Source organism: Fundulus heteroclitus, chromosome 3, assembly GCF_011125445.2.
Source record: "Fundulus heteroclitus isolate FHET01 chromosome 3, MU-UCD_Fhet_4.1, whole genome shotgun sequence".
Taxonomy (NCBI): domain Eukaryota; kingdom Metazoa; phylum Chordata; class Actinopteri; order Cyprinodontiformes; family Fundulidae; genus Fundulus; species Fundulus heteroclitus.
In genome coordinates, this window is record NC_046363.1 from 23,320,241 (window position 1) to 23,346,183 (window position 25,943).

A 25,943-nucleotide genomic window follows, 5' to 3' on the forward strand; every position below is an offset into this window, starting at 1 on the left:
TTAAAACATTTAAACACTGCGTTTGACAAGTACTGTTGCCAAATATATCACAGGCACTTAAATGACTAGTGCAATAGTGACACATTCGCAATATACCTTGCAGCTTTTGATAGACTGTTCTGAGCAGGAAGATGCGTGGGGCTGAGCTGAACAACATAAAAATGAACGTAAGTAGACCAAATGGGTCGCTGTAGTCAAGTTAAGGGTTCTCCCGGTGAAGCGTGTTCAGCGTGGCGTCTGACATTGGAGTGAAGGATGCCCGTGTTTGTCCTGACCGTGTCACAGTCTCACCTCCGGGTCCTACGTCTGAGCTCGGTGCCGTGGTTAAAGCGTGACTGTCAGGCATTGAAAGGAAATGAATCATGTTCCCCATTTCAAGGCCGTTGAAGTCGGTGGATGCGTTTCCTTCCCTTTTTGTGAACTCTGCGCTCGGGCCAGAGCACATGTGCAGCTCTTGTATGTCCAGGCGTTCAATGACTGATTTAAGTTTTTCCCTAACTACTTTTTTTTTTTTTTTTTTTTTATCTTCAGAGTGGTTGAATAAATCAAGGTGTGTGAATTGTACAGGATGTGAAAGTCTGGGTGTCTGTATGTGCGTCACAAGTTGTTTGAAAGACCTCAATATAAAAGCTGTGTGTGTCAGTGTTGGCATTGTGTGCTAATCTATCCCAACGGGTGCTTCGGATAGCTGTTATCAGCAGTTAAACTTTAAATGTTTGTGAAACGGGACATTAAGATGTACATCGGCTCTTACTTTTACCTAGATTCAGTATGCAGTGTGAAAGGTGGCGATCTTTAACTTCGTCACAGTTTATCGTTGAGCACGGCTGCGGTCCATCTTGCGCCCTGAGGCGGCTCTGGAACAATAGCTCCATTCTGGCCCGCGTCTTCGGAGGGAGGCAGCAGCGTTCGGCGGTCTCGGGACTCTGTGTTGCCGGAGAGGATTCGGTTTCCACAGCCACCTGGAGCTCCGAGCACAGGAATGCCATTGTCCCTCGGTCCAGACTACGGCCAGATTAGACGCATGCACGAGGACCTCATACCCAAACTGAGGTCATCCGTTTTTGTTACGTCGCCGTCGCTCACGGCAACTATAATCGGACAAACACTGGTGGGATGGAAACTGAGACTTGACATTTGCAGATGAGCCGTGTGTGTGAGCTGCATGATTGTGTTTTGTAGCACCAGATGAGGCAAAACCCTTCTTTTTTTTTGTACCTTGTAAAGTTTATCCCCTTCATTCTTTCCCAGCAACTTAGAAAGAAACGTATGTTTTTAATGGTTCTATTAGGCGGGACAGTTTTAGTCGTTTTGTCATCATACCCTGGTTTGACAGTTGATAGACAGGAAGTGGCAAAGGGAGAAAGGGAAGACATTTCGCAAACGGCCCGACGTGGGATTGCAACCGATAACGGCTGCGGTGAGGGCCTGTTCAGTACATTTTAGATTTGCTCTAACCGTTTAACAACACAACTTCCCAGGTGGTACATTTTAATAACACCCGTACTTTGACCACGCAATCATTTATACAGTAAAAGGTGCAGACAAGGTACTCTCTGTTCTTTAGCATGATTGTTGTGAGGGTTTTCTGGGGGGGAAAAAAATTCAAAGTCATATTTTATAATGAAGCTACAGCTAAATGGATGTTGTAAGAAGTGGAAGGGTTAAAAAAAATGCAGCCGTGTTTGCACAGCGGCCACTTTATTAGGCTCACCTTTTTAGTACCAGGTTGATCTCCCTTTAGCCCTCAGAACTGCTTTGATTCTCTGTAACACAGGTTCAGCTATGGATCATGACCATTCCTCTGAGACTTTGGTTCACGTTGACATTACTGCACCTCTCAGTTGCCGAAGATTTCTCTGGCGCAAATCCATGATGCGATTTTTCTGGTTTCACCGCGTCCCAAAGCGGCTCAACTGGACAGAGATCTGGTGCTGGTGAAGGCCGTTGGAGTACAGCGAACTCATCGCCAGGTTCAAAAAGTCGGTTTGAGAGAACTTGAGCTTTGTGACATGATGGTGCATTATCCGGCTACAAGTAGCCTTCAGAAATGTGGGTGCTCTGAAGTCATAAAGGGACAGCAGCGCATAATCAATGTTCAACTGGTACTAAGGTCCACCAAAGGGGTCACACCGTTTGAATGTTGCTGAAATTAAGATTAATTGGACCAATGAAAATATATTAAATCTGTTTTAATTCCAGCCTCATTTACCTGTTCGTAGCAGACAGAATTGACGCCCGGTGTGGTCTTCCACTGCTTGTTGTCCATCTCCGTCAAGGTTTGAGGTGCATTGCACCTGGAGGCAAGGCAGGGCAAGGCAAGGCAAATTTATTTATATAGCACAATTCAGTACAGAGACAATGCAAAGTGCTTTACATGATTAAAATATAGGAATAAAAGCAAGTAGGGATAGAATGTAGAAAAAAACCAAAACATTTGAAAACAGTAAAACAGTTTAACTTGAACATTCAAAGGCAATTTTAAACAAATGTGTTTTTAACCTCGATTTAAAGGAACTCAGGCTTTCAGCACTTTTACAGTTTTATGGAAGTTTGTTCCAGATAAGTGGAGCATAGGAACTAAATGCTGCTTCTCCATGTTTGGTTCTGGTTCTAGGTATGCAGAGAAGGCTGGAGCCAGAAGACCTGAGTGGTCTCGAGGGTTGATACACTGATGACAAGTCTGTGATGTATTTAGGTGCTAAGCCATTCAGGGATTTATAAACTAACAGAAGTATTTTAAAGTTTATTCTCTGAGATACAGGCAGCCAGTGTAAGGACTTTAGAACTGGGTTGATGTGCTCTACTTTCTTAGTCTTAGTGAGGACGCGGGCAGCAGCGTTCTGGATCAGCTGCAGCTGTCTGATCTACTTTTTAGGCAGACCTGTGAAAACAGGTATTCCACATACTTTGGTTTATAATGAAAGGGTTATTTGGTCGTTTCCTTTCTATCATCTTAGACCAGTATGGCCAATCTCATCAGACATCAACAAGACGTTTTTTTTTTTCTACCCAACAGTTGATACACTGCAAAAAGGGAACTAAATTTAGTCATCTTTTCTTGAAAATACTGTATTTTTCCCCTCAAATTGAGCATGTAAATAACATTATTTGCCAATGGAGTGAGTAACTTATCTATGTTGTTTTTTTTAGCCAGGGCACTAAACCACGGTGAAATCCACTGACGTATTTGACTAGTAAAATGTAATACGCCCAGATCTGAAACACATTTATTGTAACAGCACATGCTGCTACTTCTCTCAGCCGGCTGTACACAGACTAATCTCAATTTTATACATTTAAGCAAGGTGGGGGGGAAAAAAAACTATAACATTATAAAAACTATAATGGTCTTATTTTAGGGGTGAGTGACCCCTAAAATAAGACCATTATATATGCTTCAATTACAATAATATAATGGAGATGAGTTGTTCCTATTTTAAATGCAAACATCTTATTTCATTGGCAGATCATTTAAACTCACCTGCTCAAATCAAGGACAAATGCAGTCATTTTCAAGAAAGTTTAACTTTTAGTTCCCTTTTAGCACTGCTAAGACTTTATCTTTTATTTGGACTTTTCCCTGAGCGTTGGCTGTTTCTGAAATGCTCAGATCAGCTCGTCTGACTCTTACAACCATATATACCATTTAAAGTCACCTAAATCCTCTTTCCTTTGCATGCTGATGGTTGGTTTGCAGTTCATCTTCACATCCAGATGCCTAAATGAGTTGAGCTGCTGTCCTGTGATTTGCTGATTCGCAGCTTGTGTTGACTGAACAGGTCTACTTAATAAAGTGGCCGGTCAGTGGGAACTAGTTTTGGTGGTTATCAAGTCTAATTGTCAGTCAATGAGCCGTGCCATTTACCGGTGAGCGAAGTTTTGTAGCGCTCTGTAATTATCTTATTTAAATCCATAGTCTGTGCTGCTGTGACAGGTTTGTCTTCTGGGGGGGGAAAAAAGTCGCTTCTGCTGACATCGAGAAAACCTGGGAGGCGCTCTGCGAGCAGCCAAATTTTTCTGCTGCGTCATGCTCCTGTTATTGCAGTGAAGCGACAGCGCCTGTGTTTTCTGCTCCAACACGTGAAATGTCAAATTTAGTTTTAGTTCAGGTTTTTTTTTTTTTTTTCCTAACATAAAGACTTTGCGGAAACATCAGCTCTCAGTACGTCTGATTACTGGTTGTTTGATCTCCGTCTCATTAAGCTGATAAACGCCTGTCTCACCAGACAGCTCCTGAATATCGCCGTGCGTTCTCAAATGCCACTAAACCCAGCAGCTCAAGGCGGTTGAGTCTTTTCCTATTGGTTAATCCGGCGTTTTTTACCTGCAGTTTCCTTCTGAAAGCGGCAGTCCTGCTGTTACGAGCCACGATTGCTTCTCAGAAAAACTCATTTATTTTGGTTGACTGACCCGACAGAGAGCGTAAACGGCCCGCCGCTGTTTTAGAGATCAAGATAATCTTTATCGCCGATTGGTGTTCTGGTTATTTTCATGATCTAAATATCAAAACAATGGCCGGTGGAAGTGTTTTTAATAGAAGAAGTGACCCTTATGGGCTCTTGCAAAAACAATAAATAAAACAATGAAACACCTTCACATGATGTTTTCATCACTTCCTAAAAAGGCCTAAAAGTCATTTAACTCAAGTTAAACTCAAGAGTGTTTTAGCATAAAGTTTAGGTTAACCAGGAGCAGAAGTGTCCCATCCTATCAAAACAGTTCCATACGCTGCGTAAAGTCAAAGTGTCTTCTTTTTTTGAATCAAATCTCAATGGCAAGTGGGAGTTTTGTTTTAGTGTCTCAAAAGTTTAAGGTTATATAGATTAGATCCGCAGATTGGGATTACACTGCAAACGCAAATCACTTTCCTTGTTGTTCTCTTTGTCTGAAATGTGTCTCAGTAAGGTGACGCCAGTCCATTTAGTATCTTTACAAGAACTGGAGATCGGAAAACAAGTGTTTCTCTACACAGCGATAATGCCTGCAATAGTTCTTTTTTTTTTTTTTTTTAACAATCTAAAAGCAACAACACATGTTCTTTCTGGCGGAGCTGCGTGCGACGCAGCAAGTTGAGCGCTCTCTCTTGCCCTCTGTGTTTAATAGCACTTATTTTCTACACATGCGGCACAGGCATAGAGCCTGGGTACTACTTGGGTCGTTTTATCATAATGTTTATAGTTTTTTTTTTTTCTTTCCACCTTGCTTAAATGTATAAAATTGAGATTAGTCTGTGTACAGCCGGCTGAGAGAAGTAGCAGCATGTGCTGTTACAATAAATGTGTTTCAGATCTGGGCGTATTATATTTTACTAGTTTAGTGCCCTGGCTAAAAAAACCTAGATAAGTCAGTCTTTCTCCTGTGCTGCTGTGCCATATGAGGCTCACTTCTGTAGGATATGCTTCTTCTGGTACGAAAAGGCAGACCATCGTAATTGGTTAGACCCAGGCCACTGTGATATTTTATTGCTGCAAAAAAAATAACAGATTTGTCTTTTCTCTTTAATTAAAGAAACAAGCTTTGATGTCTTGTTTGTTTGTTGTAAGATGCTTATCTTGTTATATCAGCTCCCCGACTGAAAACAGACAGCCTAGATTAATTGTAGATCTCAAAGAAGGTCGCGCAGGATGTAGATCGGTAGTTTAGCTGGATCAGATAGCGCTTCGGCGGCTGATCTTCAGAAACGCAAAGCAGAAGGATGAGAGGGGGGGAAAAAAAGTGAACCGTAGGGAGTATTTAGCACTTTTATTTTGGCTTGCTGTGCTTTCGGATGTGTAAGCAGAGAGATTCCCTGGTATGTTTTTTTTTTTTTTTATGTGTGTGTGTGTGTACTTTCACGCGCGTGTGTCCTCTTGCTCTGCAGCGGGTCACATTAGGGCTAGAATTGCGTCGAAGTGGGTCAGCCAGAGCCACCAGGGAGTCCCGTCAGTGCTGCGCTGCCTTCTCTCTTGCAGGAACCAGCTAAAGGCCGACACAAACACACATTCGGCACATATGTTCCCCCTCGAAAAAAAAATTTCATGCGAGGGTTAATTTACATTTAAAAGTTGTGGGAGGAGTATGATCTTTGTGTTCGGTCATGCGTTGACCTCACTTGTTCCTGACTTACTCCCTGCACTTTGACTCATCATAAAAAGCCTCGTTGGAAATGTCGTAGCTGTGAAGGAGGGAAAAAGAAAAAAAGAGCAGTAAAGCTAAGCTGTGGCGGAGAATGTTTAAACTGCCTATAGAGCCTTTACAGATGATTCAGAGGCTGTCACACTCGGTGTGTCTCAGCTGGACGGACACAGCGTTTCTGCAGGCTTAACGATAAGGAAATAGGATTTAGCGCAGTATTCAGCAGAGGTTTCTTTTTTTTTTTTATTTTTTTTTTTCCCCAAGCTGCAGTCTCTTGTTTTCTGCATTGGTTGTTCTCTGAAGAGGATTTAATGGGCTATTTCTGTTCTCTGCTTTGGATGCCCGTGTCCCACCGTCGTCGAATAGTGAAGGCATCATGAGCTCATTTGAAGGTAAAAGATAAATTCATAGTTTAATATTAGATTAGGGCACTGCAGGGATATCTGTTAACTTGCTCCAAGTACAAAAACAGCCTGCCGTCCCAGATTGTCAGATGCTCTTTGTTGGATGAGCTTTGAGTGTTTTTGTGTTTTCATATCAAGATAGTGTAATCTCTTGTACTTCAACTTTAACATAAATCAGTAGAAGTAGCTGAGTGTTGTTTTAGGAAAACATGTGGAGTTGCTCTGATCAGCATCATAAAATATGCTTAACGGGGCTTGCTTATCAAACAGATAGGCAGTAAACAGGGATTGGTTTCCAGGTTGCGGAACAATAAGGTTGTAAAAAAGTTACGGCTTTGAAACATCAGCAGTTTGCCAGCACACTGTCCCTGCTGTATGGTGGTTGAGGTTTTGTTAGGTCATTGTGCTTGGAGTATCTGCAAGGATTCAGTTCAGTTTATTAATGTCGCACCTTGTCATAGCAAATGTCATCTCAAGGCGATTTCCAAAGCAAACAGGTCCAAGTCAAATCAAACTACTGTATGTCGAAGGATATCATCAAACTAACCCTGGTCATACCAAAACAATCCAAACATTCAGATCTGTTATAAAGAATAACTGCTATAAAGAATAACCTGATCATAAATGTAATTCTGTACTGTAAAAAATATTGTTGCTCATATCAATCTGCAGAAGCCTAAGTGACTGCATTGATTTATCAGCAATCCCTCCTCCGGAGCAAGCATGTGGCGACAGTGGCCCAAGGTTTATTTCTCATAAGATTTACCCCCATCCATACGTTAAAATTAACAAAATAATCTTGGTTCCTGTAGCAAACAGGTGTGTCAAATATGTGTTTTAGGAGTTGGCACGTCTCTGGAAAGTGAACAGCTTCTTGGTGGCCCAATTAGAGAGAAGCATAATCAGGCCGACATTGACTTCAGTTGAATTCCCGTCATTATTTTACAAAACGCAGAATTGTATTTCCAACTGTGATGTAGTAGAAAAATCACAATTTCTTTTAAAACAGTGGGTCTTTTTACTTGCACTAGCATTACATTTCTTCTCCATAACTGACAAATAACTGGGATTAAATCAGGTTGTTAGCACTGATCCTTAGCATATCTGTTGGTGACGCTGATCTAAAGTAAATCCAAACTCATAACATTACATTGGGTGAAATAAATAACACTGAGCTTTTTAACATGACACTTTGTTAGTGGTAGGGATGTCATGTCCTCTTAGCCGACGTGTAAGAAACAGGAAAAATGGGCAATGTGTAAAAGTTTGAGTGAGTCTGACATGGCCCAATAGGTGATGGCGACAGTACTAAATCATCCAAAATCTGCTGGTGGGATGTTCCCAGTGGGCAGTGTCTATAGAAATGATGGTATACTGATCAAAGTTTAATAGCTGGCCATGGGTCACTGATGCACTGTGGGAATGAAGGCTGGCCTGAGGGGTCCGATCTATCGGGCGAATTATTGTAGCTGAAGAAGGCAATGCTGGTTCTGACTGAAAGCGTTTAGAAGACACAATGCACCACAGTTTGTTGGATCCGGAGCTGCATCTTAAATGGTAAATGCCAACTGAGTCATGCTCCATATGTGTATTTGGGGATTAAATGCAACTTAACTATTAATAAAAAAAAGGCAAATAACTCTAAAATTGATCAACATGATGGCCACAGATGCTTGTATTAGGAAAGTACAATATATCCACATCAACATCAGTATCGGCCACTGTTGGGCTTTTTTTATTTGATTTTTTTTTAACAAATCAGTATTGATCCCAAAAGTAAAACCTGGCCGATATTAACATCTTGTTGCCATTTGTGTATGTGGGGAGGGGATGGGGTTGGCCATGTGTATTTGTTCGTGAGTGTGACATTGATAGTGATGCAGCACAGGACTGGGGGGGAGGAAATGTCAGTGTTGTGTTAGTTTTTTTTTTCACGGTGTTGAGAGGGTAGGAAATCTGCATCAGTCTGTAAATATCAATTAATAACAGTATTAATACATCAGCAATATTACTATTGGATCACATCGTCCCAAATGTTCATATCAGTGCATCCCTAGTTTAATTCAACTTAATTTAATTTGAATTCTATAGCGGCAATTCACAACACGTCAGCTCAAGGCACTTTATGGTGTAGTTTATTTATGTAATACACATTTGTTTTTTGATGTAAAACCATGGTAGTTTTGTCAGGGCTAGCCTACTGTCAGAATCTAGCATTGCCCCGTGTCTGGTAGAAATTTCTCTGTTTTTTTGTTTTAATTACAAACATACATTCACGAGTAATTAGGTTTAGAATAAATTGATGAGCGAAATCATGTGGTGAGACTAAAAACTTAAATTTAAATAAAATTTAAATTTAGCTGGTCTGGTCCCAAAGATGAATTTCCAAATACAGCAACTAACTGTTCTCAGCCAAAGTAACCGAATGACAGAAGTACGATCAGCGCAAAACATTAGACGAAAAAAAATCTTGTGCTCAAAGATCGTCTGGTGAAAGAGTGTAGGCTAATATTGTTTGAAATTTAATTTTAGCACATTTTGCTGACAAGTTTGCCAATATGAATGGTTTGAAAACGTTTCCAGGTTTTGGCCGAGTTTACCCAAAGTAGCCAGTTATTTTGGAGAAATACTGTGGTTTCAGAACGAAAAAGGAAACTTTTCATTGCCGAGGTATGAATGTTATCAGAATGTTATCAGTGGAAGTTAAATTCTCAGTTCATAAAGGGTTTCAGGCATATTTCTCACACAGTATCTTTGCCAGTCTCGGTCCTCATTTTACGAGTGCTGTGAGTTGGGATATACTGGGTCCTGAGCTCGTGTATGAACAGCAGAAAGCTTGAAGAGTCACATTGAACACTTCAGTGAAGTAAAATAATATGCATTGTAGCAGCTTATCCCAAACGCCTTGAGTGACCTTGTACATTGTGTTCAGTTTAGCTCCAGCAATGCCCTCCTTAGTGATTGTGCACCACTTGTGTGTCTCCATATGATGAACCTAACATCTGCCTACAGGAACACTTTGTTTTCTATACTGACTGTCATGCTTTGTTTTTCTTTGCCCTCCAGTCACTATATGAAGGAATATCAGATTCTGCTCACTCATAAAGAAATGATTCCATACCATATACGAAAATCTCATCCTTGCTTAGAGGAATACATATTTTGTCTTCTTGGAATGAGATAAAATGCTAGGTGAGATTTGTTATACATTTTCTGAATCTTTTTTTTTTTTTTGCAGTTGTTGAATAAACCACATTTATTTGCAATGAAGCTTGTTTAACATTAATTAAAAAATGTAATTTTTAATTAAGAAAATACTGAAAAAAATTCCAGATCATCTTAATATATTCCTAAATAGGAATAAATAGATTTTGAATTTAATCTATTCAAAATAGAGAAACTCTTTGCTTACCCCTCTGCCAGTGTTGCATTACCTGTGCATTTTTCACTTGTGTAGTCAGTGCAGTAAATTACTGCAACAAGTTAGGACACGTTTTAGTTGTTGTTTTTTCTAAGCCGTAAAATTTTTTTGGAACAATGACAGAAAATGTTCACAGTGCAAAGCTTAAAACAGCTGATTATGAAGTGCATGGGAATAATTAAGGTCTGAGAGGACTGCCGGCTGCAAATCTAAACGCTCCAGAGTGTTTAGATTATAAAAATGTAATTGTCAACAAGATTGAACAAATTGGTTATTTCTCAAGGGTGTGGAAGGTGGTGGTGGTGGGGGGGGGCAAATAAAGGAGAAAGCCAAATAAAATGAAAACATTATGTATAGCATGTTAACCGTCACCCGCCCTGATGACTGAATATCCAGATCTGGGTTGGCCATAGAAAATCAGTCTACCTTTAGTAACGGGTATTGCACCATGTGAATCATGTGGAATTGGCTGCACTGAAATCAAATCACCTCCTGACATATTAAACTACAGAACTGAGCCAGGGGGATAAAATCAGATGGTCAGAGAAAATGATTGTACCTCTTAAAATGCATTTTATTGTCTCATTTGTACCATTTAAATGTTTTACTCCCATAGCTGGCGAGGAATTAGTCTTCTACTGTCAGGCTGATGTTTAGATTCATAAAAGCAATAGTGTTTTGTTTTAGGGGGGTGGGGGTTGGGGGGAGGTGTATTATTAAAGGAAGCCAAATAGTTTTGTAGAAAACTGTTTTATATGTGTAGAGAGGTTTGGCTTTATACTTTATACCAGAGAATCACAATATATTGGCATTGACATCGGTATAGTCCCGTGTTAGTCATTTTCTAACACACTGGTATCGGCCCGATAAGTAAAACTGGGCCGATATTAACAATGCCTGTTTATTTCCATCTAGTTGCCCTTTGTGCCTGTGTTTCCAGAGGCTTACGGAAGGGGGTTGGCCATGCAGTTTTTGTTCGGTCATGTGAAATTATGCATCACAGCCAAGATTGTGAGGCTTTTAAAGTGTCTTGTGTATATATCCAATACACCTGAGTCAAATTTCCCCATTGTGGGGCAATAAAGGTATTTTTAAATAATCAGGTCGTTAGCAGGACTCTGCAGAACTTGAATGCATACTGCGGAGGTAGTTCTGCCTTTTGGTTCAGGTGTGTTGGACCAGGGAGACGCCTAAAAGTTCCAGGATTCTGGTGCTGAAGACCCCCGTGATACATTTTTCTGTTTAAAAATCAACTTCTCGGACCAGTCCAAGGCATTTAATAATATTAGTAACCAAACTTGTGAATTTTTCACTTTTATTTTTGCAACAGAGCAAAAGGCAGTCTCATTTGTCAGTCTCTCCATGTCGGGTATTTCTGCCGTGACTAGCTCGATTTTCCTTCATTGTTTTAGTGTTACTACATCTGTCTGTAGACATTTTTTTTCCACTGCTAAAGCAGCTTTGTCTATTTTTTTCTCCCTTTTTTTTCTTTTTTTAAAGGACTATTAATCATTATATAAAAAGGGCTCCAGGTTCTTCTGTAGAGATTTTTGAGTATTCAATCCAACAGAAGATTCAGAAATTTCTACATCATTCCTGTTTATGCAATAGCAAATGTACCTAAAAATTTTTTTCTGTTGTTGTCGTTTTTATTAAACTTGAAAAAGATCTAAGCATATGCTGATTGCTGATGGGTTTGAGAGAGATTAATAGTGACAGTTCGTTGACTCATTTAATAAATTAGCCGATTCCGATCTGTCCATATCTATTTAAAATGTTACCCATGTTTAAGGAAACGTTTTCGTTTGAACCCTTCTGGGATTTATTGCTCCAAAAAGCATTGCCAATGTCAGTTTAGCGTGTGTGGTCTTGTCCAGGATTACTTTTAATTACCTGCTAATCATGAAAAAGGTCTTTTGTTGTAAATAATTTTTAGTTCAGGGAAAGAAAAGAAAAAGAAAAAAGCAGAAGGAGGGATCGGTCAAGGTACTCGTGATTCCTCATGGCAAAGTGTCTAATCCCTAACAGAAATAGAAAAGCTCTTATGACTTTTTTCAGTATCGCTGCAAGATGAGCAACACATTAGGTTTTGGACTAAAACGGCAGAACCTGCTGTGCAGCTCTGTGCTCAGTCGGGGTGAGTCATCTGTCTTTTGGTGACCCTGATAATGGTGCAGCGGGGATGCACACAGCCATCCATCTCAAGTTCTTATCGGCTGCCGTCCCGCCATTCTAAGTGTCTGTGTGTTTGTGTCTCTGAGGACTCTTTGAGCAGAGTTGTTCTGGCTCGGTCACATGGATTGGCCGTATCAACAGTTAGTCCTGACTGATGGACTGCAGAACAGCACAGCCATTGTTTTTGCTTTCTAAGTGTGGGTATGCATGCTAACCCATCAGGACTTGCATTTCCACCAAGCCACAAATGTCAGTTGCTTCGTGATCATTTATCTCTGAACTGTGTGTGTGTGTGTGTGTGTGTGTGTGTGTGTGTGTGTGTGTGTGTGTGTGTGTGTGTGTGTGTGTTTGTGTGTAATCTGCCAGAGGGGGGGATTTGGGTCAGGCCAGGAAGAGACGGAGCAGCAGGATACTGCCCCTGTATTTTCTCAGGCACACAAGTCAGGGTTGAAGAATAGGACCATTTCAGTTTTCATTTAGTCATTCAGGCTGTTAAATGCTAACTTCTTTCAGACGTCAGATTCCTTTCTGCAACTTTCTCATTGTTTGATTTTTTTCGACTGCTGGAATCCGCTGCTGATGTTTTTTTGGGTTTTTTTTCTACCCGTCCCTCAGTCGGTTCTGGTTTAATAATCACAATAGCCCATAAAGCTTGTTGATTTTTCAGTTGTGCCTGGGGAATAAATACTGTGCCGCTTACATTTTCCCTGATAGGGCACCACAAAGCAGTGAACAATTGCAAAGTGAAATGTCAAGAATCCAATATTTAACCTTTTTTTTTTTTTTAACAAAAAATGAAAAAAAGGGAAAAATGTGGTTTGCATTTGTTTTTGTTTTTTTGTGTTTCTCACTTAAAACATCCTAGCACCATCTTTATCTGTAGTTAGAGCTTTGTGTTCTTTGGAGTTTGTCTCTATCAGCTTTGGACATCCAGAGTCTGAAATTTGAACAGCACTCCTTCATCGGTACTGTGTCATACGAAGGGCTACCTGTACTGACCTTTGAACTACAAGAGTCCAAGCTCACCTTTTTTGCCACGTAATATAAATATGCTTTTAATACTTTTTTTCATCTTTAATATATGTAATAAGTATGATTTAAAAAGGAAGAATGACTGAATAAAATAGCATTTTAAATGAAGCTCACTGGAGGGTTGTGCTATATTTTAAACAGGCTTGTGGGCACCACATGGGGTCCTGAGGGGCTACCTGGTGCTCACGGGCACCATCTTGGGGACCCCTGCTCCAACTGTACAACACTTACTCACCAGTCAGCAACACCGCAGATCTATGCAATTTAAACTGAGCAATCTATGATGGACCAATACAGAAAATGAATATTTTTTCCCCTAAACGTTTCAGTAGCTTAATGAACTAAAAAGACTATTTTTTTTTCATTTTATTTCTTTATTTATATATATTTTTGTCTATATTTAAATGCTGGTTTTCATTTATATCTAAAGCCTGGTTAATGGCATTAAACTGCTCATTACAAAGTGTGTTTTGGTAAAACTGTTCCTACAGTTGTATAAGTACTTTAAAGTTATTTTAGGAGACAATTCAATCCAAAAGGTATCAGGGAGAGTTTCATGTTAAAGGCAGTTCACTCTTCTCATGGTGCAGTGAATGCATTTGTTTTCAAACTCGGTAGATAATTGTCATTTCAGTAGATGCCAAAATAATTAGATTATTTCATGGATTATATTTTATTATAATGGAATTGAACAGCCCTGATCTCCTGCTTAAAAGCTATTGAAGACATTCAAATACAATAACGTTTGTGGCTATTTGACTAAATGTGAAATGGCGTAAAGATGGGAACACTTTAGCAACACTGTACTATTAGAAACACACAACTTCTGCAGGCCGCTTCAGTTAGCGGAGACACTGTATGCTTGTATCAGATACGGATATACCACAACCCGTTGTAACAGTAACACGTTTGGTCTGGGATGATTAAAACTCCAGCTGTAGCGGAAATTATTTACCTAAGCTATCCCGTAGCTTCAGTGGAAATGCAAAACTCTAAACTGTCAGGTATTACATGAAGCTACAGGTTGTTAGAGCTATAAGCAGCTATAGCCGATGATTCACACAGTATTTATGTCACAGGGGTCTTGTCGGATATAGCCGAACGCTGTCTCGCTTTCATTTATGTGTGTTTTCAAGAACCTATGGCTGGTTTCTTATAAAAGAACCCTTGCATCTGTTTGTCTAAAATAATCTACACAAAACATATGAGGCAGCAAGAGGGTCAAGTTATGCAAAACAAGATGCTTTTCTAGACGCATTCATTCCCCTGACTTGTGTGAGGGATTTTAATCCAGCCGCCGCAGCTGTTGTGCTGCAGCCATTAACATAGAAGAGTTAGGAAGTTCTTCTCTTTTGTTTGTTGGATCGCCTGATTATTGATGAGAATCTGCAAATTCTCTCCAGGCCTCCTTTTCTCAAATCTGTCACAATAACGCACACTCAGTTCAAGTTCTTCGTGCTTCCTTCCATGCTTGCAGTATGTTTCATATGGGGGGGGGGGGGGGGGGTTTCTGCATACTTTCAGCTCTCATTCCCCCACAAATAGGTTTTGCTTTCTCTTTGGCTGCTACTCCTGTTTCACACAGCTCCTCCCCCATCCACTGACGCAATCTGGGTATGTCACATGGAAGATGTTTGGTGTGTAAGACTTTACACACAGCAGACTGTTACAGATAATCAGGCAGCCGTTTGTCTCCGATTGACTAGTTGATCATGTCCAGTGTTTGACAAAATTCTTGTGTTTGGAACCGAGTTAAGAGCATGCAGTTAAAATGAATGCTGGCTGAGCTGCAAGCATGACTTTGCTAATTATTGTAATTTGCAGATGCTGTAAAGAACATTGCACGGGTTTAGTTTCGTTTTCTTTAGAAATTTGGGATTCAAGAATAAAACGAGCACCACTGGCATGTTTAACAGTGTGTGGATCTAGCCGTATTAAACCAGGGGACTACCGAGACATAATAGGATAGAAAGGAAAGAAAATCCCTGGCTTCTTAATAAGGCTAGATTTCTTAATAAGGCTAGATTTAAAAGGGGATGGCCAGATTAGTCATGCCAGGAGCTCACAGTGGGCTTTACCTGGAGTCTTTAAGCTGAAGTTATTGCTCAACATTTAGAAAGCACAATGAAAGCTTATTGGAGTTTATGTAGCATGACGAGGGTGTGTGTGTGTGAGTGTGTGTGTGTGTGTGTGTGTGTGCACTTCTGTGTGTAGTGACATGGGCCATTGATCTCATGATGGAGCTGCTTAAATGAAATACCGGTATCACTAGCTCAATTTTAGAAACGCGTGCGAGTTCATCTTGATGCAGTATGTGTACATTTAGATGTCATCCAATTATCGATTGTTCATTCTGCGGCAACCAAAAAGCTATTAAATGTCGGTCTTTGGAAATCTGGCCTCGGACCAAATCAGATGGCGTGACACAATATTGGTTTGCCATTATACCATTATCTGATCTTTATGTTTATGCAAACAAAAAGAAAACATGGTGGGCGAGGGTTAATAATCTCCTACTTTTTATTCAGTTACCTGATTGCTCCATATTTATTTATAGATAATTTCACAAGGCTCCACAGAATAAGGATATAAAATACAGACCAAAAATGTATCCAGTGGCAAAATTCAGAACAGCTTAAGTCTTAGAAACAAAACACATTAAAGGCATATAGCCACATTATATACTTTATATACAAAAAAAAGACCAAAAATCGTTTGATTAAGATAAAATAAGGTTATGTACACCAAGCCTCCTTCCTGATAATGTTATGATGGTCCTTTTTGTGGATAAATATAACCCCAGCGCCGGGCGGGATTAGCAAATATAAACAGACGTGGGGCCATCTAGCGACATTATCACAGAACTATCGTAATGCCGGTTTGCTTCATTAATAAATCAAAATTAAATAATGCCGGACCCTATGCAATGCCTAGCAGTAAAGCAGCAGCTATTAATTAAATAAAACGATCTAACAGCAACTTTAAGACCCTCATATCAGAACATTTACTCGCAGTCAGTCAACTCTGTAGTCGCATCTAAGCGATCGTCTGGTTTAGCGTCCGCTTCAGTGAATACCGATGGTCATACTGTCTTCCCAGCGACATTCCAGTCTTTTCCCTCTTAGAGTAATTTTTTTCCCGCTTTTTTCCACCGGATCTTGGACCATTCTGCTTTGCTTTGCTGAGAGATTCTAATAGCCGTTAGTCGCTTCTTTGTTTTAACCCCTGCTCCGCATGCGCAGTACGCACTTCCGTCAAAATCGTAAACTCTTCAGTGCCCTCTGGTTTTGGCCTGTTGATTTTAAGCCAAGTGTCAGAGTGTTGATCCACTAGACCTGAGAACCAAAGAGCTTGATTCAAGGCTCTGGAAGTTAGTGTAGGAATTGTGGATAAACATTTTTTTTTTTATCGTGATATGTGCGTCATTGTGACATCAATGAACTCTGTTGCGGTTTGCAAACATCAACAGTATTTTTTGGTTTCTTATTTTTACTTTATTTCCGCAGTTGCTTCAATGAGAGGATCGTTGAATTTTAAAATATGATTGAATACAGTTACTGTGTGCTGTTCAGTGATAAAGTTGCACTACTTACTGTAAGTGGTGTCCTGAAGTTGACAGCAGTGAAATGCGGCCATAACCAGAAAATTGGTGTACTAGTACCCAAAAGGTGAGAAGTTTCTGGGTTCAAATCTCAGCCTGGGATCTTTCTACATGCTTTTCTACATGTTCTCCATGTGCATGCGTAGGTTCTTTCCTGGTTCTCTGGCTTCCTCCCACAGTCCAAAAAAACATGACTGCTTTTGGAATTGGTCTCCCGAAATTGCCCTTAGGTGTGAGAGTGTGTATGGTTGTTTGTACTGTGTGTCTCTGTGTTGCTCTGGATCCTGACCAAAAGACTGTAATAACAATACATTTTATCATCACCTTTATCATCAATACGCTAAATGCCTCACATTATTGTGATAAAACTTTAAGTCCATATCACTCATCCATACTAAGAACGAAAAATGTAACATTTAACATTTTGTATCATGACTATTATTTACAAATTTATTATGATTATAAGTATTTCCTAAATATTGTTAAAACAATGCAATTACTATTATTACTGAGTTAGACAAATATTATTATCATCCATCCATCTTCCTACACGTCTATCCCTTGTGGGGTCGCAAGGGTTGCTGGCGCCTATCTTCAGCTGTCAATGGGCGAGAGGCAGGGTACACCCTGGACAGGTTGCCAGTGTGTCGTATTATTATTATTATTATTATTATTATTATTATTATTATTATTATTATTATTATTATTATTATTATTATTATTATTATTATTTTCCCCAGCAGTTTGCACAGAGCTGGGGAAAAAGGTCTTGTACACTCCAGCAGGACATGTCCAGACTGGTCACACTTGGAGTTTTATTAAAAGGACTGGAAATAGGGTCTATAGGGAATTGTATTTGTTTTATTAAGGCACTTGTACATACATTACTTGTGTCATGAAATGTTTAACCATATGTTGGGATACTTTTAAATTTATAATTGCTGTTGTAAATTGTTGTAGTTTAATGTGTTTAAACGGGTCTCTCTTATAAATCTTATAGTCAAGGGACTAATCTGTATAAATAAAGGGTTAATAAAATTATTACAATTATTATTATTAAAGTATCCCCTTGAATGGTTTATGGTGAAAATGTGGAATCGGAAACTATAGGCTTTAGAATGTTGTATAATATTTAAAAAAATGAACTTACTTGTAGATTGCTGTCCTTTTAACCATTGCTTGACAGTGATTGAGCAGCAGGTTAAGAGACATTAGCTTGAAGGAGCAGCACAGTGAATTATTATCAGCATAAAGGAGGCAGGAAATGTATTTAAACCGCGTTGGTTTCTGTGCCAGAGGAGATATGAATTCAAGAAACAACAGATCCAAATACTCAACCCTGGGGTGTACCTCGCATACCAATTATGTGGTGTCAGACATCTGATTTGCAAAAATGCAGTAGGTCCTCTTCCAGAGAGGTAGAAGATGTCTGTTCATAAACTGCGTTTGATGAACTGTCGAGATCAAAAGATGTTCCCTTATAAAAGAACAGATTTACATTTTGATGGAGCTTAATGGTTTAGACGAGACGACCTAAATGCAAATGCTTCATAAAGAAGTATCATGTTGACATGTTCAACTACTTCCAAAAGTTTTTTTTCCCCCCCTCTAAGTAAGTTGCATAGCTCAAAGCAAGGGTAATGGGAGCACTCTGAGTACATGGAAATGAGCCAGCAAATATAAAATTAAGTTGTGGAACGAGCACTCTTGCCACGGTAATTCAAATATTAGTGCTGCAGGTTCAGTTTGGGCTTTTCATTGCATTTTTTATTGCTTCTCTCTTAGCTTCAACAGTTTTCAATATTTCATTGTTTATCATAAAAAATATGAGGGTTCTATCTAGAAGTTAATTAACTATGTAACTCTACTTTTAATCAATGGAAGTTTACAATTTTTTTTGACTGTAGCTGGTGGTAAAATCCAGCTCTGATTAGTAACATTACTGCTTTGCATTTAGCAGAAAAGAAAAATGCATCCCTCAGAAAATGTATTAAATTCCCGCTTTGCCAAAAAGTCCATCAGAAGAGAATGTTGCACACACTGCATACAACTCCTAAGAATGTAGTTCTGGATTGGGAATGTTGCCAGGAGCTTCTGAGCACACAGCTTGGGGGCATGCATGCTCTGAAGCTTGATCCTGTTAACAAGGCTGCTGGCCAGAAATGGGACCAAATACAAATCACAAGTTCCCAGATGTCACCAAGGGACGTGGAGAGAGATAAGAGAGTTTTTGACTTAATCTAGCTCATGTAATCACTCAGGACACAGACCACTGAAGGTAGTGGGGATGTGTGTGTTTGTGTGTGTGTGTGTGTGTCTTGTCGCATACGGTTATGCACATTAGTAGTGGTCTAGTGGCCTGCAGCCCCGTTTCCTGTGTTCTTTGCTCTCTGTAAACAGGAAGTAGATCTCTGTCTGTCTGTCTGTTACTCTGTCCTTTCATCTGTTCTGTTCTGTCTTTTGTTCCCTACTGCTTCCTCTTCCTCCCCTGCCTCCATCTGCAGGTACATACTGTAAATCTCCAGACCCGCAAGCACCCAGTAAATGCCTTCACCATGTAAATTAGGGCTGCACGATATTAGGAAAGTATGCAACCGAGAGAGACTCGTCAGTTGCGATAACATTCAAATTTCCTTCTGTTTCTCCTCCGTCATTATAATACCAGCAACACACTCTGTGTGCTTTAGCATCTCGACTACTATATCTCTATTCTGTGTGGGCAGATGTGTCTAAATTATGGCGCTTCTTCCTGCAGCAGCGCTGGAAGTTTTAAACTCTGCTAACATGACGAGTACATCCATGAAAACAACAGGCCATTTTTAGCCAACAAGGTAAACACAATAGCGTTGTTTGGAGGTACTTTCCTTACAAAGCAGACAGATAGGGGGGAGGAAGGTTGCCACATGCTAGCTGTGCTAATGCTACCACACTGGCGTTTGAGAGCCACTGACAAGAGCTTTACTGACCTTTTTATCTGCAACGTTGAAGTACTAAACCTCCCAGGCGACAAAAGCTAATACTGTCTGTGTGGATAATGGCTTCACAGACCTGGACAGCCCACTGACGATCGCGTTCTGTTGGTCTGCGAGCCGCTTTCGAGATGCTATCCAGGTGCCACGGTTCTACTGTGGTACGATTCAACGCGGGAAAACGTTAATCTGCTGTCGGCGCCTAAATAAACCGGCCCGCCCGGCGCTCTCCATTACTCCTCATTTTAGATGTATAGCCATTGGAAGTTAGAGAGCCACTGCTCCTAATGTATGTTTTCCTCTGGTTAAATGCGTGAGGCCGTATCATGTGAGAACGTCAGTATGTGCTGCACGCGAACATGCATCGCATGAGCTAAGTTCAGAAGCAGCGACTGAGCAACATGTCAGGTCAGATGTGTTTGCGGCTGGGTATTGTTTGCAAAAGACAAACTACCTCTGACCAGCTAGCATACAAATGTTTTTGCTTGTAAAAGGATTTTCCAAAATCCAACATGTCGTGTTTGCATCTTTTAAATGCAAATCAGAAGTCTAATATTGAGTGTCCACTGAGACAGCACCAGCTGCTTCGTGTGTGTTTTCTTCACACTCTATTCCTGGTATTCCTGTTTTTCTTCCTTGGGCTTCCCCTGGAAATTTGTCAGAAATGTTGAGCTATGACTACAGTTGCCTGTAATAGTGTTGTTGTCATCTTTTGTTGCCTTTCCTCCAGCGTCTGTCCAGCATCAAGTTTAGATGTATGTGTGTGTGTGTGTGGAGCCTTCCTTTTCTCCAGAACTACAGGCTCACGGGTTTGGACAGAGCAGGAGGTCGAAGATACGACTGGAAGAATGAAAAAAGGGAACCAGTTGGACCAGGGTTGGCACCGCTCTGTTGTTGCTAATACAAAAGATGTCATCTTTGGACTCCCTCTGTTAGAACATAAGCTACAAACGGAGTCGCATAACACGTACAGAGATCCTGGCTGGGAACCAAGCGCACGCTTTAAATGCAAACAGTTCATTGCTCAGTGAACGTAAAGCTTGAAGAGCTCTGTCGCCAATCTCCCCCGTGGCTTTTTTTTTTTTTGTGGAACAGTTCAGATAAACGTTTGGACTCGGCTGCTTGGTCGTAGTGTTCGCTCTGAGCTCGGCGAATTGTGATAGATTCATTTGACAACTTGTCTGGAACTAGTTTCTACCCAGGCTGCCTTTCAAATTGTCCAGAACAAAGACTCTTAACCGTGTTCCGATTCAGGCAAGCTTTGTAGCCTGTCTATATTTGCATGCCAGTTTTTTTTTTTTTTTCTTGTTTTTTTTCTTGCGAGGTGTTAAGGGTGCTAGCTGAAACATGCTTAAATTTTGCTCCAAGTTTTTTTTTTTTGTCTTTTCTTTTTTGCCTACAGAATGAAATCTTTATCGTTTGTTTTCCTTTGAACCCCTCCTCATTACTTCATTAGTTTTTACACCTCAGTCATTGGCCTCTTGGATTTATGACGTGGACCCAGAGTGAAAGGAAAGAGGGCTGCGTTGGAGAGGAGACTGTTGGACTTGGGGATTATTAACAGGGATTGTTTAGTAGAAGCGAGATGGAAAAAAGCAAGAGTAGGGGGTGAATAGAGGGCCAACTTTTTGGCTAGCATATTTCACTAGTGCACAGCCGAACACTGTTGAAGGAGGAAGAAGTGTGGTGAAAGCAGTGGTGTGTTTATGCCTTTTCTAATTGTAAAGCAGTTCCCTGTCACACTAAATAAAGCCATAACAGCACCTGCTTGTAGATACAGGATCTTCAACCGCTCTGACAGTGTTTTACTTTTAAAGATCACCAACCAATAGGCGGTCAGGGAGGGACATGGCCAAAACACATCAGTTAAGTTAGCAGGAGTGTTATATGACACCTGTCGCAGCATTCATTTGTGGTTGTGTACATTTTTGCCAGCCTTGCTCCAGAATAGTGGCTGCGATGTAAAACCTCAATTTGTATTAAACTGAGTTTTGCACAAGATGTACTGTCGTTTAGTCTCTGTAGAGCCTGATTCCAAATATCCTCCTCTAATTCATTTCATTTCTCTAGTGACTGAGATGCTTGAGCTCATGGAGAGGGGTGAGGACATCGTCTTTCTATTGTAAAGAAAGAAACATATCTTGAAAATGAGGGATCCACATAATCAGCGTTATTCTCAATTTTTCCTCAATAATATTGTAATTGGATACTTTACAGATATTGTGCAGCAATATTTTCTGCAGGAGTCCAGACTGAGTTTGATTACCTTTAGCTCAGAATTATTATTTTTGACTGGTTAGGCTTATAGTGAATAATTTAAAACTGAACTGTGATTCTTTAAAACAGTGTGAGCTTCATGAAACCTTTATTCTGTTTGTGAAACCCAAAAGTGATGTGCTTCCAATCTTTATGGCATTAGGACCTTCTTACTACAAGACAAGTATTAAACTGAATTATATGGAAGACTCAAACCTGGAGTGGAAAATGTTCCTCCGTTTGCAGTTAAAACAACATTTCTGATGTGCATAACCTTTACTACTAAATAAAAATGTTTATTTGTTTTTTTTTAAGTCTTTTTATCTTCTGTTGAAGCTAATTTTGTAATGTTTGGGTGAATTTTCACACACTTATACTTAACCATATTCTGATCTGAAGATTTAGGATACTCAGACAACGGCAGATAAACACTGATAGAGTCGCGTGTCCATTGATTATGTCTGATCTGGGTAGATTCACTGTGTTTAATCCTTTGAGCGCCCAGTGCTGAAAGCCATCGCAGGCCCCCTGCTAGACCCCCTGCTGTTCGCCTACCAGGCAGACAGACCGGCAGAAGACACAGGCAACCTGGGCCTACACTTCATGCTGTGCCAGCTTGACCAACCAGGGACATACGCCAGGGTTCTGTTTGTAGCCTTCATCTCAGCCTTTAACACCATCAGCCCTGACGGCTCACCCAGCTCACAGTGCCGTCCCCCACCTGTTGGAGGGTAACCAGCTTCCCGACTGACCTCCTGCAGCAGGTGAGGCTGAGGAGCATCTTCTCCTGGCCTAGAACAATCAACACCGGCGCCCCCCCAGGGTGTCCCCTGCCCCCTCTCCCCTTCTCACTGTGAGCTAATGACAGCACACGTTTGCAGATGACGCCACTTTCATTGGGCTGATCCAGGGCGGTGATGACTCTGCATACAGACAGGAGGTGGATGGCCTGGTCCACTGGTGCACTGAGAACCACCTAGAAGCTAAAGACTGTGGAGATGACAGTTGACTTCAGGAGAGCCCCACCCACTCAGACCCCCCACACTAGCCTCAACAACACTGTGCCTAATGTGGATCACTTCTCTGTCGGGACCTGAGATGGTCCTCACACGTTGACACCATCTATAAGAAGGCCCATCAGAGACTGTTCTTAATGCAGTGCAACCTTCCCCAGGAGCTGCGGATCCTCGTCTACACTGCCATTGTTCAGTGCTCGTTCATCTCTGCGTGGTTCAGCTCATCCACAGAACTTTTGACAGGTCCAAACTGCAACGAACAATTAGATCTGCAGAGAGGATCATCAGGACTGCCCTTCCATCCATTCATGACCTGTAAGAGGTCCAGGGCCGGTAAATGGGCTGATAGAATAGCTGTCGATCTTACTCATTCTGGTCACACGTTGTTCAGACTCAACCTTCAGGTTGGCGTCGCAGAGCGCTGATGGCTAAAGCGAGCCGCCCCAGTTTCTACCCCCAGGCTGCGTCTTTGTTGAACACTTTACAGCCAGGGTAGCCAGCTGTACCATACTGCTCCTGTTTGTACCTTCGTCCCCTGAAAACATTGCTTCTGTTAGAGATTGTAGTTGCTGTCTGCTTACTGTTACTTGTCTGCCTGTTTCTTTACACGATGTGTTAGAATCCGAAGTCAAATTCCTCGTTTGTACCCATAAACTTGGCAAAACGAAGTTGATTCCGATTTAAATAACGCAGAATTATAGATTTTGGAATTCCATTTTTATCCATCGTTTGTTTTGCCGTAGCAGAAACGCATCACAACTAAGCAAACGTATGTTATTATTTAAAAGGAATTAAAATAAAAATGTTTCGATAATAACAGTTGGGCACGGAAAAAATGAAACGGTTAAATTTTTGTCTGTCTTGTCTGCTCTTCATGCTGTGTGTGCTTCTGGTGACATTTCCCTCTCCTACAGTGTGAGGCAAGTTAAAAGAGAAACGAGGACAGGAAGAGGTTTGCACTGCAGACAAAGCAAAGACACAGCTGATTTGCTATTTGCGCTGCAGCGTTGTGTATGTTTGCGTAGGTTTATTTTGTGTCTGTCATGGGAATTTGATGAGTATTTATAGAAGCTTTTGCTCATTCTGCGCCCAACTTGCAGATGGATTACGTTTCACTCTATTATTGTGAAGATTTCTGCAAAAAAAAAAAAAACAGGACGGCAAAGGCAGACGACTTGCAATGCGCGTTTGAGAAAAAGACAAAAGTTGGATAAGACGCGATGAGTCACCCAGGATGAAACAGACGGACATCTTTGGTGGTCAGAATCCCTCGTGAGCGAATGCAAACCTGCACTGCAGCACATCCTTCCTGCTGCCGCTAATGCAGGAGTGTGTAGGCTGGCAGGAAGAGATTTATGGTATGACTGCCGTCGTAATACAAACCTAATACAGTCGTACTGTACGCAGACAGGCAGGATGAAGTCTCAGGGGACCAGGATGAAAACTTGGCTTTAAAGTAGGCCAGAGGCCAGAATTAAGGCCTACAGAGAGATGCACATACACATAAACCCCGCGCTGAATCATTCTCGCTCTCATCTCATCTCGGTGGATTTTACAAAAATAGCAGATTAATCCGGCGAAGTGAGCAGTTCTGGGAATTTATCAGCTGTCTATCCATATTTCGGTCTACCGCTACCTCCCTTCGACATTTAAATTACATTTTCTTGTCCTTTTTTTTTTTTTTTTTTAAAGCCGTCGAAATGTCTCCAGTTCGGTTTGACCTTTTGGAGGGTTGTAGAACGATTGAAGATGATACATTCCTGACATGACAGCAAGTTTAACTGGCAATTTATGCCGTTGCAAAGTTCACTATTTGGACATTTTTGAGTGAAAGGTGATGGATGTATTTGGGGACAGTAAGCTCTACTTTCACCGTAATTTGGGGGAAGTGGGTGCTGATGTAATTCTGCATGGTCTGGAAGCCTGTGGCTTTTTTTTTTTTTTTCCTTTAGGTGTTTGGTGTGTGAGAAAAACGTCTCTCACCTTTCTTACCCTTCAAGAAATGTTATCTCCCTTATGGTTTAAAGACTGGACACGCTTTAACTTTTTTTTTTTTTTCTTCCCAGCATATCTGCTGGGAACATCCTCAGTGACACAAATGTTTATTTTCTGTCTGCCTCTCTTTTGTAGGAGCATGTTTGAGTGACGCGTACAGGAGGAAGCGGGATCCCTGAGGCTCAGGCCCTCTCTGCACATCTGGCCAGAGACCCCTCGTGTCACTAGAAAAGGTAGGAGTTTTACAAAAAGTTGCATGATCAAACTAAACTCTCTCCGTACTGTGGTCTATACCGATGGACATTTTTCTGCAGCAACCTGTGATTATAGAGACAGGCTGAAGGGGATGATTATTATATTATTCAGAATGAGATAAGTAGACCATCATCTCAGCATTGCGGAGGATGTTAGACACATGAGGGCTCACATATCTATAGGAGGAAAGTCTACAAATGAAATGCTCCAATACAGCTGATTATTTTTGTGTGTGTTTTGTTTTGTTTAACATATGGGTTAAATATGGGTCCCTGCTCCAAAAACTGAAATGTGAAGCATTATAAATATTTAAAATGATCCATTTTTCATCAAGATCAGATGTAGCTAATGAGTGCTCTGTCGTTATAAAAGCAATTACCATCCCTCACAAATATTCCGATTATTCATGGATATTTATGTGGATACTACATTTTTTTTGATTTGCTTGCTGTGACACGGTTTCAGCAAGGCCTTTAAAAGTCTTAAATATTCAGAAATGTTCAGTACTAAGTTTAGAACTAGGTTTGGTGCAGTCTTAAATTTGCACTGTTGTTCATTCATTGCTTCTCCTGTCATTTGTTGTGGAACCCGCTGGTGACATTAATTAGCTCTGTCATTTCTAGTTCTAGCAGACTGTGAAAAAACTAATGTATTTTTCGGACCATAAAACGCACCGGATTATAAGAGAACTGTGAATTAATG

The 25,943-nt window shown here is 40.7% G+C and overlaps 1 protein-coding gene across 1 annotated transcript in view; it reads left to right on the top strand.

The window, feature by feature from the left end:
- Positions 1–25,943, top strand: part of galnt1 (UDP-N-acetyl-alpha-D-galactosamine:polypeptide N-acetylgalactosaminyltransferase 1) — a 70,519-nt gene that overhangs the window by 3,109 nt on the left and 41,467 nt on the right. Inside the window, exon 2 of the mRNA XM_036133401.1 lies at positions 25,122–25,219. The gene's annotated coding sequence lies outside the window, so the exon portion shown is untranslated. The remainder of the gene's footprint in view (positions 1–25,121; positions 25,220–25,943) is intronic.